This window comes from Triticum urartu, chromosome 7, assembly GCF_003073215.2.
Source record: "Triticum urartu cultivar G1812 chromosome 7, Tu2.1, whole genome shotgun sequence".
In the NCBI taxonomy this organism is placed as follows: Eukaryota; Viridiplantae; Streptophyta; class Magnoliopsida; order Poales; family Poaceae; genus Triticum; species Triticum urartu.
This window is the reverse complement of record NC_053028.1, coordinates 123,715,748-123,731,802: the sequence shown is the minus strand read 5'-3', so window position 1 is coordinate 123,731,802 and position 16,055 is coordinate 123,715,748.

Here is a 16,055-nt window from a genome sequence, read left to right as displayed (position 1 = left end):
ATCTTTGTATCCAAACCTTAGATTGGTACCTGTGGGTTGCTAGTAGTGTTGATTACTCCTTGTAGTTGATGCTAGTTGGTTTACTTGGTGGAAGATCATATGTTCAGATCCATTATGCATATTAATACCCCTCTGATTATGAACATGAATATGCTTTATGAGTAGTTACGTTTGTTCCTGAGGACATGAGAGAAGTCTTGCTATAAGTAGTCATGTGAATTTGGTATTCGTTCGATATTTTGATGAGATGTATGTTGTCTTTCCTCTAGTGGTGTCATGTGAACGTAGACTACATGACACTTCACCATTGTTTGGGCCTAGAGGAGGGAATTGGGAAGTAATAAGTAGATGATGGGTTGCTAGAGTGACAGAAGCTTAAACCCTAGTTTATGCGTTGCTTCGTAAGGGGCTGATTTGGATCCATATGTTTCATGCTATGGTTAGGTTTACCTTAATACTTCTGTTGTAGTTGCGGATGCTTGCAATAGGGGTTAATCATAAGTGGGATGCTTGTCCAAGTAAGGACAGTACCCAAGCACCGGTCCACCCACATATCAAATTATCAAAGTACCGAACGCGAATCATATGAGCGTGATAAAAACTAGCTTGACAATAATTCCCATGTGTCCTCGGGAGCGCTTTCCTTCATATAAGAGTTTGTCCAGGCTTGTCCTTTGCTACAAAAAGGATTGGGCCATATTGCTGCACCCTATTTACTTTCATTACTTGTTTCTCGTTACAATTTATCTTATCACACAACTATCTGTTACCGATAATTTCAGTGCTTGCAGAGAATACCTTGCCGGAAACCGCTTATCATTTCCTTCTGCTCCTCGTTGGGTTCGGCACTCTTACTTATCGAAAAGGCTATGATAGATCCCCTACACTTGTGGGTCATCAAGACTCTTTTCTGGCGCCGTTGTCGGGGAGTGAATCGCCTTTGGTAGGTGGAATTTGGTAAGGAAAAATTTACATAGTGTGTTGAAATTTACTGTCACTTGTTACTATGGAACATAATCCTTTGAGGGGCTTGTTCGGGGTATCTTCACCCCAACCAGTAGAGCAAAGAGTTGCTCCTCAACCTACTGAACCTACTGAAAATGTTTACTTCGAAATCCCTTCGGATATGATAGAGAAACTGCTAGCTAATCCTTTCACAGGTGATGGAACATTACATCCCGATTTGCACCTAATCTATGTGGATGAAGTTTGTGGATTATTTACGCTTGCAGGTATGCCCGAGGATGTTATCAAGAAGAAGGTCTTCCCTTTATCTTTGAAGGGAGAGGCATTGACATGGTTTAGGCTATGTGATGATATGGGATCATAGAACTACAAACGATTGAAATTGGAATTTCACTAGAAGTTTTATCCTATGCATCTTGTTCATCGTGATCATAATTATATATATAATTTTTGGCCTCGCAAAGGAGAAAGCATCGCTCAAGCTTGGGGGAGGCTTAAGTCAATGTTATATTCATGCCCCAATCATGAGCTCTCAAGACAAATGATTATTCAAATTTTTTATGCTCGGCTATCTCTCAGTAATCGCTCCATGCTTGGTACTTCTTGTACTGGTTCTTTTATGATGAAGACTATTGAATTCAAATGAGATTTGTTGGAGAGAATTAAACGCAACTCTGAAGATTGCGACCTTGACGAAGGTAAGGAGTCAGGTACAACACCTAAGTTTGATTGTGTTAAATCTTTTATGGATACCGATGCTTTTCATGAATTTAGCACTAAATATGGACTTGACTCTGAGATAGTAGCTTCTTTCTGTGAATCCTTTGCTACTCATGTTGATCTCCCTAAGGAGAAGTGGTTTAAATATAATCCTCCCGTTGAAGTAAAAGTAGTTGCACCTATTAAAGTTAAAGAAAAGACTATCACTTATAATGATCCTGTTGTTCCTACTACTTATATTGAGAAACCACCTTTCCCTGTTAGAATAAAGGATCATGCTAAAGCTTCAATTGTGGTTAACAAAAGAAACATTAAGACACCCAAACCCCCTGAGCAAATTAAAGTTGAACCTAGTGTTGCTATGGTTAAGGATCTCTTGGGCGATAATATTGATGGGCATGTTATTTACTTCTGCAATGAATCTGCTAGAATTGCTAGATCCGATACTAAAAATAAACATAGACCTGTTGTAGGCATGCATGTTATTTATGTTAGAATAGGAGATCATTGCTATCATGGTTTATGTGATATGGGTGCTAGTGCAAGTGCAATACCTCATTCCTTATACAAAGAAATTATGCATGATATTGCACCTGCTGAGATAGAAGAGATTGATGTTACAATTAAGCTTGCCAATAGAGATACCATTTCACCAGTTGGGATTGTTAGAGATGTTGAAGTCTTGTGTGGGAAAGTTAAATATCCTGTTGATTTTCTTGTTCTTGGTTCCCCACAAGATGACTTTTGTCCCATTATATTTGGTAGACCCTTCTTGAATACTGTTAATGCTAAGATAGACTGCAATAAAGATATTGTTTCTGTTGGTTTGGGGGATATGTCTCATGAGTTTAATTTTGCTAAGTTTCGTAGACAACCCCATGATAAAGAATTGCCTAGTAAAGATGAAATTATTGGTCTTGCTTCTATTGCCGTGCCTCCTACTAATCGTTCAGAACAATATTTGCTAGACCATGAAAATGATATGTTCATGAATGAAAGAAGGGAAATAGATGAAGTATTCTTTAAGCAGGGACCTATTTTGAAACACAACTTGCCTGTTGAAATTCTAGGGGACCCTCCTCCACCCAAGGGTGATCCCGTGTTTGAGCTTAAACCTTTACCTGATACTCTCAAATATGCTTATCTTGGTGAGAAAGAGATATATCCTGTTATAATTAGTGCTAACCTTTCAGAGCATGAGGAAAAGAAATTATTGAAAACTCCGAAGAAGCACCATGCTGCTATTGGATATACTCTTGATGATCTTAAGGGCATTAGTCCCACTTTATGCCAGCACAAAATAAAATTGGAGAAGGATGCTAAACCAGTTGTTTATCACCAACGACGGTTAAATCCTAAGATGAAAGAAGTGGTAAAAGAAATACTAAAGCTTCTGGGGGCAGGTACAATTTATCCCGTTGCTGATAGTCAGTGGGTAACCCCTGTCCATTGTGTCCCTAAGAAGGGAGGTATTACTGTTGTTCCTAATGATAAAGATGAATTGATCCCACAAAGAATTGTTACAGGTTATAGAATGGTAATTGATTTCCGCAAATTAAATAAAGCTACTAAAAAGGATCATTACCCGTTACCTTTTATTGATCAAATGCTAGAAATATTATCCAAACATACACATTTTTGCTTCCTAGATGGTTATTCTGGTTTCTCTCAAATACCCGTGTCAAAAGAGGATCAAGAAAATACAACTTTTACTTGCCCTTTCGGTACCTTTGCTTATAGATGTATGCCTTTTGATTTATGTAATGCAGCTGCTACCTTTCAAAAATGTATGCCTGCTATATTCTCTAACTTTTGTGAAAATATTGTTGAGGTAATCATGGATGATTTCTATGTAATTGAGTCCGTGAGCTATATAATAAAGATTAGTGTTGAGTCAAGGGCTTGATTATCTTGCTATGATCTTGAGGGAATAAAATAAAAGAAAAATAAATAAAGAGATCATAAGGATCTTATGGAGAGTAATGACTTCACATATAAAAGTATGATGAATAAAAGTTGTTGAAAGTTGACAAACATAGTTTTGGTCATCGTTGCAATTAATAGGAAGTAATAAGGAAAGAGAGGTTTTCACATATAAATATACTATCTTGGACATCTTTTATGATTGTGAGCACTCATTAAAATATGACATGCTAAAGAGTTGACGTTGGACAAGGAAGACAACATAATGGGTTATGTTTTCTTACATCTCAGATAAATTATATTGTCATGGATCGTCCAACATGTTGAGCTTGCCTTTCCCTCTCATGCTAGCCAATTTCTTTGCACCAAGTAGAGATACTACTTGTGCTTCCAAATATCCCTAAACCCATTTTTGCCATGAGAGTCCACCATACCTACCTATGGATTGAGTAAGATCCTTCAAGTAAGTTGTCATCGGTGCACACAATAAAAATTGCTCTCTAAATATGTATGATCTATTAATGTGGAGAAAATAAGCTTTATACGATCTTGTGATGTGGAAGAAATAAAAGCGACGAACTGCATAATGAAGGTCCATATCACAAGTGGCAATATAAAGTGACATTCTTTTGCATTAAGATTTTGTGCATCCAACCATAAAAGTGCATGACAACCTCTGCTCCCCTCTGTGAAGGGCCTACCTTTTACTTTTATCTTCTACCTTATATAAGAGTCGTGGTGATCTTCACCTTTCCTTTTTACATTTTATCCTTTGGCAAGCACAATGTGTTGGAAAGATCCAGATACATATAGCTAATTGGATGTGAGTTTTCATGAACTATTATTGTTGACATTACCCTTGAGGTAAAAAGTTGAGAGGCAAACTATAAGCCCCTACCTTTCTCTGTGTCTGGCTAAAACTTCATAACCATACATATTGCATGAGTGTTAGCAATTGTGGAAGACTAAATGATAGTTGAGTATGTGGACTTGCTGAAAAGCTCTTATTGACTCTTTTCGATATTATGATAAATTGCAATTGCTTCAATGACTAAAATTGTAGTTTGTTAGTTTTCAATGAAGTTTATGATTCATACTTGAAATTGTGATTGAATTGTTACTTTAGCATGAGAGATCATATGACAATATATATGTTGCTGTTCTAAGAATGATCATGATGCCCTCATGTCCATATTTTATTTTATCGACACCTCTATCTCTAAACATGTGGACATATTTTTCGATTTCAGCTTTCGCTTGAGGACAAGCGAGGTCTAAGCTTGGGGGAGTTGATACGTCCATTTTGCATCATGTTTTTATTTCGATAATTATAGCATTATGGGCTGTTATTACACATTATGTCACAGTACTTATGCCTATTATCTCTTATTTTACAAGGTTTACATGAAGAGGGGGAATGCCGGCAGCTGGAATTCTGGGCTGGAAAAGGAGCAAATATTAGAGACCTATTCTGCACATCTCCAAAAGCCCTGAAACTCCACGGGAGTTATTTTCAAAATATATAAAAAATACTGAGCGAAGAAAGTATCAGAGGGGGGCCACCCACCATCCACGAGGGTGGGGGGCGCGCCCCCTGCCTCATGGGCCCCCTGGTGGCCCTTTGATGCCCACCTTTGGCTATATGGAGTCTTTCATCGAGGAAAAAAACATAAGCAAGCTCACGGGACGAAACTCCGCCGCCACGAGGCGGAACCTTGGTGGAACCAATCTAGGGCTCCAGCGGAGCTGTTCTGCCGGGGAAACTTCCCTCTGGGAGGGGGAAATCATCACCATCATAATCACCAACGATCCTCTCATCGGGAGGGGGTCAATCTCCATCAACATCTTCACCAGCACCATCTCATATCAAACCCTAGTTCATCTCTTGTATCCAATCTTTGTATCCAAACCTCAGATTGGTACCTGTGGGTTGCTAGTAGTGTTGATTACTCCTTGTAGTTGATGCTAGTTGGTTTACTTGGTGGAAGATCATATGTTCAGATCCATTATGCATATTAATACCCCTCTGATTATGAACATGAATATGCTTTGTGAGTAGTTACGTTTGTTCCTGAGGACAAGGGAGAAGTCTTGCTATAAGTAGTCATGTGAATTTGGTATTCGTTCGATATTTTGATGAGATGTATGTTGTCTTTCCTCTAGTGGTGTCATGTGAACGTCGACTACATGACACTTCACCATTGTTTGGGCCTAAAGGAGGGCATTGAGAAGTAATAAGTAGATGATGGGTTGCTAGAGTGACAGAAGCTTAAATCCTAGTTTATACATTGCTTTGTAAGGGGCTGATTTGGATCCATATGTTTCATGCTATGGTTAGGTTTACCTTAATACTTCTGTTGTAGTTGCAGATGCTTGCAATAGGGGTTAATCATAAGTGAGATGCTTGTCCAAGTAAGGACAGTACCCAAGCACCGGTCCACCCACATATCAAATTATCAAAGTACCGAACAAGAATCATACGAGCGTGATGAAAACTAGCTTGACGATAATTCCCATGTGTCCTCGGGAGCGCTTTCCTTCATATAAGAGTTTGTCCAGGCTTGTCCTTTGCTACAAAAAGGATTGGGCCATCTTGCTGCACCCTATTTACTTTCATTACTTGTTGCTCGTTACAATTTATCTTATCACACAACTATCTGTTACCGATAATTTCAGTGCTTGCAGAGAATACCTTGTTGGAAACCGCTTATCATTTCCTTTTGCTCCTCGTTGGGTTCGACACTCTTACTTATCTAAAAGGCTACGATAGATCCCCTACACTTGTGGGTCATCAATGGCCCAGAGAGGCTCTTCGGGACAACACTTCGGCGTCGTCCGTGGCGGTTGGCGGAGAGGCTCGCGGAGGCGTCTCACTCTCCACCATGGCCTGCTCCAACGAGTTCCCCGAAGATGATGATAGTTGGGGGAGATCACGGGCCGGACTGAAGCACACAATATAATGTGTTAAAACTACAATCATAAATACCGGATATATGTAAGGCATCCTTGGATACTTACGAATCGGCCAGGGGCTTCGACCTGGGGTGCCACTCGGGGATGGCTTCGGCATCCGACTTCGAGTCGTCTGAGAGTGATATCTTCCCCCTCTTGGACGCCTCCGCCTCTGGGTCTATAGAGGCCACCCTTTTCTTCTTGCTCCCCTTAAGGGGATAATTGCTCTCTTCCTCCTCCTCCTCCTCCTCCTCTTCGTCTTCATGTCCCTTGTGGGAGGACGGAGGCTCGGTATCTCCGGAAACATTGTCCGAAGTACCTTTACAGCGGAGGCCACCTTTGTCCTCCTTGCCCTTCTTCTTGGCCTTCTTCTCGGGTGCCTGGTACGGCGCTGGGACCAGCATCCTCGTTAGCAGAGGATCAACTGGGTTTTCGGTAGCGGAGATGGACACTTAATCCGCTCCACCTTCTTCGTCCAGCCCTGATTAAAGGATGGAAGTCTCAGCATACCCCTTTGATTTGTGAGCTAAGTTATGTTCGGAAACTGAAAAACTTACCGGGCTGGCCGGATGAGCGCAGTCGAGGCCGATGTCGTCGATCGTCTCTGGCCACAACTTTTGGGCCTTGAAAAGCAGCTTCGAGATATCTTCGTGCGTCGTGCCGAAGAATCACTACAGGGTCCATGGCCCTTCCGGATTGAACTCCCACATGTGGAGAGGCTGTCTCTGGCAGGGAAGGGTTCGGCGGAATAGCATCACCTGAATCACGTTAGTGAGGCTGGTGTTCTTTTCTATAATTTTTTTGATGCGCTTTTGCAGCACCAACACCTCGTCGGTTGATCCCCAGTCCAGACCCTTGTTAGTCCACGACGCGAGCCGCATCGGGGGTCCAGATCTAAACTCAGAAGTGGCTGCCCAGTTGGCGCCGTGGGGTTCGGTGATGTAGAACCACTCCTGCTACCATATCTTGACAGTTTCCACGAAGGCCCCTTTGGGCCAGGTGACATTGGGGAGCTTACTCACCATAGCACCTCCGCAGTCAGTGTGCTACCCGTCAACCACCTTCGGCTTCGCGTTGAAGACTTTGAGCCATAGGACGAAGTGGGAGGAGGGGATGCGGAGGAGCGCCTCGCACATGACGATAAACACTGAGATGTGGAGGAAGGAGTTTGGGGCTAGATCATGGAAATCTAGCCCATAATAGAACATGAGGGTGTGGACAAAAGGGTGAGGTGCAAACCCTAGTCCGCGAAGGAAGTTGGGGATAAATACCACCCTTTTTCCGGGCTCCAGAGTTGGGATGACCTGCTTCTTGGCAGGGATCCTGTGTGCAACGTCCGCACTCAGGTACCCCGCCTCCCGGAGCTCCTTGATGTCCTTCTCCGTCACAGAGGAGGCTGTTGGGTTTCGTAGTAATTTCAAAAATTTTCCTACGCACACGCAAGATCATGGTGATGTACAACAACGAGAGGGGAGAGTGTGATCTACGTACCCTTGTAGATCGCAACAGAAGCATTTGGTTGATGTAGTCGTACGTCTCCACGGCCCGACCGATCAAGCACCGAAACTACGGCACCTCCGAGTTCTAGCACACGTTCAGCTCGATGACGATCCCCGGACTCCGATCCAGCAAAGTGTCGGGGAAGAGTTCCGTCAGCACGACGGCGTGGTGACGATCTTGATGCACTACCGTTGCAGGGCTTCGCCTAAGCACCGCTACAATATTATCGAGGACTATGGTGGAAGGGGGCACCGCACACGGCTAAGAATATGATCACGTGGATCAACTTGTGTGTCTAGGGGTGCCTCCTGCCCCCGTATATAAAGGAGCAAGGGGAGGAGGCCGGCCGGCCCTATAGGCGCGCCAAGGAGGAGTCCTCCTCCTAGTAGGAGTAGGACTCCTACTAGGAGGGGAAAGAAGTGGGGAGGGAGAGGGAAAAGGGGGGGGGGCGCCACCCCCCTCTCCTAGTCCAATTCGGACCAGGGGGGAGGAGGCGCGCGGCCCACCTTTGGCTGCCCCTCTCTCTCTCCACTAAGGCCCATATGGCCCATTATTTCTCCCGGGGGGTTCCGGTAACCCTCCGGCTCTCCGGTTTTCTCCGAAATCACCCGGAACACTTCCGGTGTCCGAATATAGCTGTCCAATATATCAATCTTTATGTCTCGACCATTTCGAGACTCCTCGTCATGTCCGTGATCACATCCGGGACTCCGAACTAACTTCGGTACATCAAAACTCATAAACTCATAATATAACTGTCATCGAAACCTTAAGCGTGCGGACCCTACGGGTTCGAGAACAATGTAGACATGACCGAGACACGTCTCCGGTCGATAACCAATAGCGGAACCTGGATGCTCATATTGGCTCCTACATATTCTACGAAGATCTTTATTGGTCAGACCGCATAACAACATACGTTGTTCCCTTTATCATCGGTATGTTACTTGCCCAAGATTCGATCGTCGGTATCCCATACCTAGTTCAATCTCGTTACCGGCAAGTCTCTTTACTCGTTCCGTAATACATCATCTCACAACTAACTCATTAGTTGCAATGCTTGCAAGGCTTATGTGATGTGCATTACCAAGAGGGCCCAGAGATACCTCTCCGACAATTGGAGTGACAAATCCTAATCTCGAAATACGCCAACCCAACATGTACCTTTGGAGACACCTGTAGAGCTCCTTTATAATCACCCAGTTACGTTGTGACGTTTGGTAGCACACAAAGTGTTCCTCCGGCAAACGGGAGTTGCATAATCTCATAGTCATAGGAACATGTATAAGTCATGAAGAAAGCAATAGCAACATACTAAACGATCGGGTGCTAAGCTAATGGAATGGGTCATGTCAATCAGATCATTCAATCTAAATGATGTGATCCTGTTAATCAAATGAACAACTCTTTGTCCATGGTTAGGAAACATAACCATCTTTGATTAACGAGCTAGTCAAGTAGAAGGCATACTAGTGACACTCTGTTTGTCTATGTATTCACACATGTATTATGTTTCCGGTTAATACAATTCTAGCATGAATAATAAACTTTTATCATGATATATAAGGAAATAAATAATAACTTTATTATTGCCTCTAGGGCATATTTCCTTCAGTCTCCCACTTGCACTAGAGTCAATAATCTAGATTACACAGTAATGATTCTAACACCCATGGAGCCTTGGTGCTGATCATGTTTTGCTCGTGGAAGAGGCTTAGTCAACGGGTCTGCTACATTCAGATCCGTGTGTATCTTGCAAATCTCTATGTCTCCCACCTGGACTAGATCCCGGATGGAATTGAAGCGTCTCTTGATGTGCTTGGTTCTCTTGTGAAATCTGGATTCCTTTGCCAAGGCAATTGCACCAGTATTGTCACAAAAGATTTTCATTGGACCCGATGCACTAGGTATGACACCTAGATCGGATATGAACTCCTTCATCCAGAATCCTTCATTCGCTGCTTCCGAAGCAGCTATGTATTCCGCTTCACACGTAGATCCCGCCACGACGCTCTGTTTAGAACTGCACCAACTGACAGCTCCACCGTTTAATGTAAACACGTATCCGGTTTGCGATTTAGAATCGTCCGGATCAGTGTCAAAGCTTGCATCAACGTAACCGTTTACGATGAGCTCTTTGTCACCTCCATATACAAGAAACATATCCTTAGTCCTTTTCAGGTACTTCAGGATGTTCTTGACCGCTGTCCAGTGATCCACTCCTGGATTACTTTGGTACCTCCCTGCTAGACTTATAGCAAGGCACACATCAGGTCTGGTACACAGCATTGCATACATGATAGAGCCTATGGCTGACGCATAGGGAACATCTTTCATTTTCTCTCTATATTCTGCAGTGGTCGGGCATTGAGTCTGACTCAACTTCACACCTTGTAACACAGGCAAGAACCCTTTATTTGCTTGATCCATTTTGAACTTCTTCAAAATCTTGTCAAGGTATGTGCTTTGTGAAATTCCAATTAAGCGTCTTGATCTATCTCTATAGATCTTTATGCCTAATATGTAAGCAGCTTCACCGAGGTCTTTCATGGAAAAACTCTTATTCAAGTATCCCTTTATGCTATCCAGAAATTCTATATCATTTCCAATCAGTAATATGTCATCCACATATAATATCAGAAATGCTACAGAGCTCCCACTCACTTTCTTGTAAATACAGGCTTCTCCAAAGGTCTGTATAAAACCAAATGCTTTGATCACACTATCAAAGCGTTTATTCCAACTCCGAGAGGCTTGCACTAGTCCATAAATGGATCGCTGGAGCTTGCACACTTTGTTAGCTCCCTTTGGATCGACAAAACCTTCCGGTTGCATCATATACAACTCTTCTTCCAGAAATCCATTCAGGAATGCAGTTTTGACATCCATCTGCCAAATTTCATAATCATAAAATGCGGCAATTGCTAACATGATTTGGACAGACTTAAGCATCGCTACGGGTGAGAAGGTCTCATCGTAGTCAACCCCTTGAACTTGTCGAAAACCTTTTGCGACAACTCGAGCTTTGTAGACAGTAATATTACCGTCAGCGTCAGTCTTCTTCTTGAAGATCCATTTATTCTCAATTGCTTGCCGATCATCGGGCAAGTCAACCAAAGTCCATACTTTGTTCTCATACATGGATCCCATCTCAGATTTCATGGCTTCAAGCCATTTTTCGGAATCTGGGCTCACCATTGCTTCTTCATAGTTCGTAGGTTCATCATGATCTAGTAGCATGACTTCCAGAACAGGATTACCGTACCACTCTGGTGCAGATCTTACTCTGGTTGATCTACGAGGTTCAGTAGTATCTTGTTCTGAAGTTTCATGATCATTATCATTAGCTTCCTCACTAATTGGTGTAGGTGTCGCAGAAACAGGTTTCTGTGATGTACTACTTTCCAATAAGGGAGCAGGTACAGTTACCTCGTCAAGTTCTACTTTCCTCCCACTCACTTCTTTCGAGAGGAACTCCTTCTCTAGAAAGGATCCATTCTTAGCAACGAATGTCTTGCCTTCGGATCTGTGATAGAAGGTGTACCCAACAGTATCCTTTGGGTATCCTATGAAGACACATTTCTCCGATTTGGGTTCGAGCTTATCAGGTTGAAGCTTTTTCACATAAGCATCGCAGCCCCAAACTTTAAGAAACGACAACTTTGGTTTCTTGCCAAACCATAGTTCATAAGGTGTCGTCTCAACGGATTTTGATGGTGCCCTATTTAACGTGAATGTGGCCGTCTCTAAAGCATAACCCCAAAATGATAGCGGTAAATTTGTAAGAGACATCATAGATCGCACCATATCAAGTAAAGTACGATTACGATGTTCGGACACACCATTATGCTGAGGTGTTCCGGGTGGCGTGAGTTGCGAAACTATTCCGCATTGTTTCAGATGTAGACCAAACTCGTAACTCAAATATTCTCCTCCACGATCAGATCGCAGAAACTTTATTTTCTTGTTACGATGATTTTCAACTTCACTCTGAAATTCTTTGAACTTTTCAAATGTTTCAGACTTATGCTTCATTAAGTAGATATACCCATATCTGCTTAAATCATCTGTGAAGGTGAGAAAATAACGATATCCGCCACGAGCCTCAACATTCATCGGACCACATACATCTGTATGTATGATTTCCAACAAATCTGTTGCTCTCTCCATTGTACCGGAGAACGGTGTTTTAGTCATCTTGCCCATAAGGCACGGTTCGCAAGTACCAAGTGATTCATAATCAAGAGGTTCCAAAAGTCCATCGGTATGGAGTTTCTTCATGCGCTTTACACTGATATGACCTAAACGGCAGTGCCACAAATAAGTTGCACTATCATTATCAACTCTGCATCTTTTGGCTTCAACATTATGAATATGTGTGTTACTACTATCGAGATTCATCAAAAATAGACCACTCTTCAAAGGTGCATGACCATAAAAGATATTACTCATATAAATAGAACAACCATTATTCTCTAATTTAAATGAATAACCGTCTTGCATTAAACAAGATCCAGATATAATGTTCATGCTCAACGCTGGCACCAAATAACAATTATTTAGGTCTAATATTAATCCCGAAGGTAGATGTAGAGGTAGCGTGCCGACCGCGATCACATCGACTTTAGAACCATTTCCCACGCGCATCGTCACCTCGTCCTTTGCCAGTGTTTGCTTAATCCGTAGTCCCTGTTTCGAGTTGCAAATATTAGCAACAGAACCAGTATCAAATACCCAGGTGCTACTGCGAGCTCTAGTAAGGTACACATCAATAACATGTATATCACATATACCTTTGTTCACCTTGCCATCCTTCTTATTCGCCAAATACTTGGGGCAGTTCCGCTTCCAGTGACCAGTCTGCTTGCAGTAGAAGCACTCAGTTTCAGGCTTAGGTCCAGACTTGGGTTTCTTCTCCTGATCAGCAACTTGCTTGCTTTTCTTCTTGAAGTTCCCCTTCTTCTTCCCTTTGCCCTTTTTCTTGAAACTAGTGGTCTTGTTGACTATCAACACTTGATGCTCCTTCTTGATTTCTACCTCCGCAGCTTTCAGCATTGCGAAGAGCTCGGGAATAGTCTTATTCATCCCTTGCATATTATAGTTCATCACAAAGCTCTTGTAGCTTGGTGGCAGTGATTGGAGAATTCTGTCAATGACGCAATCATCTGGAAGATTAACTCCCATCTGAATCAAGTGATTATTATACCCAGACATTTTGAGTATATGCTCACTGACAGAACTCTTCTCCTCCATCTTGCAGCTATAGAACTTATTGGAGACTTCATATCTCTCAATCCGGGCATTTGCTTGAAATATTAACTTCAACTCCTGGAACATCTCATATGCTCCATGACGTTCAAAACGTCGTTGAAGTCCCGATTCTAAGCCGTAAAGCATGGCACACTGAACTATCGAGTAGTCATCAGCTTTGCTCTGCCAGACATTCATAACATCTGGTGTTGCTCCAGCAGCAGGCCTGGCACCCAGCGGTGCTTCCAGGACGTGATTCTTCTGTGCAGCAATGAGGATAATCCTCAAGTTACGGACCCAGTCCGTGTAATTGCTACCATCATCTTTCAACTTTGCTTTCTCAAGGAACACATTAAAATTTAACGGAACAACAGCACGGGCCATTTATCTACAATTAACATAAACAAGCAAGATACTATCAGGGACTAAGTTCATGATAAATTTAAGTTCAATTAATCATATTACTCAAGAACTCCCACTTAGATAGACATCCCTCTAATTATCTAAGTGATCACGTGATCCAAATCAACTAAACCATAACCGATCATCACGTGAAATGGAGTAGTTTTCAATGGTGAACATTGCTATGTTGATCATATCTACTATATGATTCACGCTCGATCTTTCGATCTTAGTGTTCTGAGGCCATATCTGCATATGCTAGGCTCGTCAAGTTTAACCTGAGTATTCTGCGTGTGCAAAACTGGCTTGCACCCGTTGTAGATGGACGTAGAGCTTATCACACCCGATCATCACGTGGTGTCTGGGCACGACGAACTTTGGCAACGGTGCATACTCAGGGAGAACACTTTTATCTTGAAATTTAGTGAGAGATCATCTTATAATGCTACCGTCAATCAAAGCAAGATAAGATGCATAAAAGATAAACATCACATGCAATCAATATAAGTGATATGATATGGCCATCATCATCTTGTGCTTGTGATCTCCATCCTTGAAGCACCATCGTGATCACCATCGTCACCGGCGTGACACCTTGATCTCCATCGTAGCATCGTTGTCGTCTCGCCAATCTTATGCTTCTACGACTATCGCTACCGCTTAGTGATAAAGTAAAGCATTACAGGGCAATTGCATTGCATATAATAAAGCGACAACCATATGGCTCCTGCCAGTTGCCGATAACTCGGTTACAAAACATGATCATCTCATACAATAAAATTTAGCATCATGTCTTGACCATATCACATCACAACATGCCCTGCAAAAACAAGTTAGACGTCCTCTACTTTGTTGTTGCAAGTTTTACGTGGCTGCTACGGGCTTAAGCAAGAACCAATCTTACCTACGCATCAAAACCACAACGATAGTTTGTCAAGTTGGTGCTGTTTTAACCTTCGCAAGGACCGGGCGTAGCCACACTCGGTTCAACTAAAGTTGGAGAAACTGTCACCCGCAAGCCACCTATGTGCAAAGCACGTCGGGAGAACCGGTCTCACGTAAGCGTATGCGTAATGTCGGTCCGGGCCGCTTCGTCCAACAATACCGCTGAACCAAAGTATGACATGCTGGTAAGCAGTATGACTTATTTCACCCACAACTCACTTGTGTTCTACTCGTGCATATAACATCAACATATAAAACCTAGGCTCGGATGCCACTGTTGGGTTTCTTAGTAATTTCAAAAAATTTCCTATGCACATGCAAGATCATGGTTATGTACATCAACGAGAGGGGGAGAGTGTGATCTACGTACCCTTGTAGATCGCAACAGAAGCGTTTGGTTGATGTAGTCGTACGTCTCCACGACCCGACCGATCAAGCACCGAAACTACAGCATCTCCGAGTTCTAGCACACGTTCAGCTCGATGACGATCCCCGGACTCCGATCCAGCAAAGTGTCGGGGAAGAGTTCCGTCAGCATGACGGCGTGGTGACGATCTTGATGCACTACCGTCGCAGGGCTTCGCCTAAGCACCGCTACAATATTATCGAGGACTATGGTGGAAGGGGGCACTGCACATGGCTAAGAATATGATCACGTGGATCAACTTGTGTGTCTAGGGGTGCCTCCTGCCCCCATATACAAAGGAGCAAGGGGAGGAGGCTGGCCGGCCCTATAGGCGCACCAAGGAGGAGTCCTCCTCCTAGTAGGAGTGGGGAGGGAGAGGGAAAAGGGGGGGCGCCGCCCCCCTCTCCTAGTCCAATTCGGACCAGGGGGGAGGAGGCGCGCGGCCCACCTTTGGCTGCCCCTCTCTCTCTCCACTAAGGCCCATATGGCCCATTACTTCTCCCGGGGGGGTTCCGGTAACCCTCCGGCTCTCCGGTTTTCTCCGAAATCACCCGGAACACTTCCGGTGTCCGAACATAGCCGTCCAATATATCAATATTTATGTCTAGACCATTTCGAGACTCCTCGTCATGTCCATGATCACATCCGGGACACCGAACTAACTTCGGTACATCAAAACTCATAAACTCATAATATAACTGTCATCGAAACCTTAAGCGTGCGGACCCTACGGGTTCGAGAACAATGTAGAGATGACCGAGACACGTCTCCGGTCAATAACCAATAGCGGAACCTGGATGCTCATATTGGCTCCTACATATTCTACGAAGATCTTTATCGGTCAGACCGCATAACAACATACGTTGTTCCCTTTGTCATCGGTATGTTACTTGCCCAAGATTCGATCGTCGGTATCCCATACCTAGTTCAATCTCGTTACCGGCAAGTCTCTTTACTCATTCCGTAATACATCATCTCACAACTAACTCAT